At 40.0% G+C, this 4380-nt stretch overlaps 1 long non-coding RNA gene across 1 annotated transcript; it reads left to right on the top strand.

Moving 5' to 3' along the window:
- Positions 1 to 767: 767 nt before the first annotated feature.
- Positions 768 to 2869, top strand: LOC126253519 (uncharacterized). The gene is made up of 3 exons (XR_007545992.1): positions 768 to 835; positions 1033 to 1219; positions 2643 to 2869. It is a non-coding gene; the product is annotated as an uncharacterized LOC126253519 (long non-coding RNA).
- Positions 2870 to 4380: the final 1511 nt, after the last annotated feature.

Consider the following 4380-nt stretch of genomic DNA (forward strand, 5'->3'; position numbering starts at 1 on the left):
AATGATCTGTCTATTTCCTTTCGTGTTAAAGTAGTAGTAGGCCTGAAGAGAAATATTATCAAGCTACACTTTCTTAGATAAATATCAGCAAAGGTGTAATGTGGTACTAACTATATAGTTAGTGGCTTCTTATCTAAGCTCTTCACGAACCAAGTAGAACATACTATAATAAGTAGAATGTGTAAATGAGTGTGGTCTCTACAAGCACTCTATTAGTAACGGATGATTATATCTGATACATGCGCTTTCTATTCTCGCTTACACAGGCTCTAACATTCCAAGTAAATATAGCAATACTCAGTTTATTTATCGCATTAAGGACACATCCCACGAGTGAATAAGCGGGAATCGTTTTCTTGAGTAAAGCTTTTTACACATTGTATTCTTCCATAAAACGCTAATAAAATGCACTTGAGAGTAATGTTTTCCGGATTATCTCACACTGTAAAACTCGAACGAAAATAATGCGTTGTTCATAAAACTCCCACGCCTTCGCTTAAAATAATTATAGTCCGTTTTTTTGGCGGCCAAGAACCACGCCGGCCAAAGCGACCCGCTTTTCAAACGTGCACAGAGGCGCTGCCAGGTGGACGACCTGTAAACTACATTCATCGCCGGCAGCGCAAATAGTTCTTAACTTACCCAGCAGGTGTCGCTAACGTTCAGATTTCGGTAGAGAGCCTGTATACAGGGAGAGTGGCCATAGCAGAAGTTGCCCGTGATTCGTTGATTAGCTTTGGCGCCATTTTTCTGCCAAACGTCTTTCGCGCTTCCTATGTTCCCCGTGCTTTTGACTTGAATTGAAGTTCAGGGGACTTTTGGAAACGATTAAAAGGTATTTGAATTATGCGTTGTGCATGCATGTTCGTTTTAGTTGTATATCGTTTTTAGTACGTAATTAGCGTTTGCGATCTTAAATAAGAGTTGAAATAATGAAGCGTTATGTGATGAAGTCGGTAGGCCTACATATTTGAAGTAAACAAGTTAGTAATTGTACACTATTGTTTTTGACATCTGTAATTCGTTCTGCAGACGTTCGTAAACGATGCCAGGTTGTGCTGTATTTGGTTGTTCCAATAGAGGCGAAGGTGGATTTCGCATGTTAGCATTTCCACGCAGTGAAGAAATACGAAAGCAGTGGGCAGTCGCAGTCAACAGGGCTGACATAAATCAAACAGGAGCCTTGTGGAAATCAACCAAGTACTCTTATCTATGCGAAGTAAGTCAATATTATTGACTGACTGTTGACGCAGTCAAGTTGTAAGCACGTTTTCCGCAGTTGTCGTGGTTGCTGAAACATTATTCGTAGTAAATAGTTGTAGGTACTCTTGAAGACAGATTTTAATAGGCCTACTTACTGTGAGGTAGAAGGGATACAGTAGTTTTCTTGTTACATTTGGTCGTTATTACAACAGCCTACATTTAACATTACCTGATTTTTGTAATCTTTTTCGTTTGTTATCTACGAAAGGTGAAAGAAAGTCGTAAGCAGTTGTTTACTTGTGACATACAAAAAATTTGAAGACGTGACAAGAAGTACTAATACGTCTCACACTTTAAATGTCACAAGTAAACAACTGCTTACGACTTTCATTCATCAGACGTAATACAGGTAAGTTTAATCTTTAGCGTTATGCACTTCCGATACAAAACAAATGCTATACAATATATTTTTTTATTTACGTTACTTTCATTGCAATATGTCTAGTAAACGAACTTTAAAGGAGATAAATGCAATTAAAGAATGATTTTTACAGCCACTGTTATCAAATTTTCCTGTGCTGTACGTAGTAGGCTACTATGAGTATATAGACGTGTGGGTTCTCTGTCCTGCGCCGATGATGTGCGCTACTGGAAATACATCGCAGATTTCGTGCTTGGGTGCAGGTATAACGTTGGACAGAATATCTTGCAGTAAATGGAGCGCAGTGTACGTGTGGTATAAAATGAGGGACTGCTCATGGGCAATATTTTACTCCGTGAATCGAGATATTCCGTTTCGGACTGTGAAGCACTCGATAGGTCAGATTTGTCTGGATGGATATGTTTCAGCGACGATATCACATATTTTGGCACTAAGTCGAATGAAATCCCTGGAGTAATGGATGAGAAGTATATAAGTATTTAAGAAAGTAAGGAAATGTGCGAACTTCACGTTCTTGTGCGATAGGGAAGATACTGAAAGTTAGTTCTTCTCGAAGATTAGTCTCGTCATGTTGACAGCAATAGATAGTCTGTAACGGGACGGTACTGACGTTCCGTATGGATGAGGACGCGAATTTCTGACATCCTCTATTCATCGCCGCAAAACGTTCCGGGTACAGCCATTTAGCCGGCCGCGGTGGCCGTGCGGTTCTGGCGCTGCAGTCCGGAACCGCGATGCTGCTACGGTCGCAGGTTCGAATCCTGCCTCGGGCATGGGTGTGTGTGATGTCCTTAGGTTAGTTAGGTTTAAGTAGTTCTAAGTTCTAGGGGACTTATGACCTAAGATGTTGAGTCCCATAGTGCTCAGAGCCATTTGAACCATTTACAGCCATTTATACCAATAACATTTGCTTTCGTCAACATTACTTAGTTTATTACTCGTGTGGCAGAAGTACTAGCTTGAACTATGGCAGAGGGCCGTGTACCTTATGTTTTAGAACCCGCAGAGGAAGCTATTGGCAAGTCCGAAGAAGTTGCTGAAGTGACTCGCAAGCCACATACTGTTCAAAGGAAATCTGCAGAACCAAGTCACATGACTTCAACCTCCAGCCGATAGTACGTGTTAAAATTTCTTGACCGCTTTGTCAAGTCAGAAAAGCTCCGAAAGTATAAAAATGATTGCAAGCGAGGACCTGGGAGTGACAAGGTAAAAGACCACAAGAAACTGAACACGTCATACACAAAAGATAAGTTGACTTTGTTTAACATGTTGTGCAAAATAATGTACTTATTTACGACAATTCAATAAAATCAGAAATAAACATTTAGTACTTCAAATTTACTCAATATTAATCTGAGTTTTCAGGTCATGACATCGTGTGGGGCTTCATCTCAATCCAGTGGTTCTGTTTCAAAAGAAATTCATTACAGTGTAACACAGATTGAAGTACCACTAGGATAGAGAAAGATTTCAACTAACAAAAGTTCCAGAATAATGCATCAAGCATCAAAGACAACACAGTTAACACAACGTGAAATATGACTTTTACGTAAATCAAAGCAGCATTATTTGACCTCTCATATAGACAGCAGTTCTCTCGTTAAAGGGCCAAGGATTAGGAACAAATTGCGAAACATGGAATTGGGTAGAACTCAAATATCGACCAAGAGTGAATGTACCAACGTACGTAAGCTGATTTTAAATTATGATAACTCACACTAGCTCCATAAAATGTATAAATAAAATTTAAACAATAACGTTCACATAGCTAAAATTAGAAGAGTAGGTAGCAAAAATGGACTTACATTAATCCTGAACAAAAAATAAACTATACTTATCTAGTATATAGATTGTTTATAAATACCAACAGTTCTCAAACCCAATAGGCAAGAACTGGGCAATCCGCGCCGAATAGTTGTGGCATAAGCAATTTGTGCAGCATAAGTTGGCTAGGTAAACTCTTCAAATAAAATAGGGGTAAACTCAAAATTAAAGCAGTATAACACACATAGTATACAGAACCTTACGGCCCAGCAGATTTCTCGAAATTATTGATCGTGCAGTCTACACACTAAAGTGCTCACCAGGTAGGTATAATAAGAGCCGAAAACTACAGCTCTGAAATCTCCCTTTGCCTGCGAATTCTGTAGACACAAATAGCAGAGAAAATTTCAACGCCTCCTTCCATCAAATTTGAGCGACGTGCTTCTCGGGCGTGGAAACTGTAGAACAGCGAATCACACACCCGCTCATATCCATAGTCTACTTTCGCAGATGCTCATAGTATCCACGAGCCAAATGACTGACAGCTCTTGTCCATGGATGGCCATGTTGCAGTTATCGTTAAACCACTGAGGGGGAGCTCATGCGCAACGCTGTTAAAGTCGGCGCAGTAGTTCGTACGACACGAAGGAGACGGTTGCTCACCAACACAGGCAAAGAGATTATATCATACTATCCTATTCACATCGAAGCACAGTAAGGGTCAATGTGATTCCTGAAGTGTTGTCTTTTCTTATGGAAACCTTCCCAGAATAATGTTTCGGGCATTCAGACAAAAAAATCCGAACTCGATTAACACTGAATCACTTTGCTAGATCGACTTTGTTGCACAGTGCAGTTGGTACGAAGAAAATAGCTCATAATGTAGTTCAAGAAGGATAGAAAGTGACGGCAAATGGTCGGGTATAGCGCCATTAATCAGGTAATTCTGTGCAATGAGGTAAACTGTTGTC

Source organism: Schistocerca nitens, chromosome 4, assembly GCF_023898315.1.
Source record: "Schistocerca nitens isolate TAMUIC-IGC-003100 chromosome 4, iqSchNite1.1, whole genome shotgun sequence".
Classification (NCBI taxonomy): domain Eukaryota; kingdom Metazoa; phylum Arthropoda; class Insecta; order Orthoptera; family Acrididae; genus Schistocerca; species Schistocerca nitens.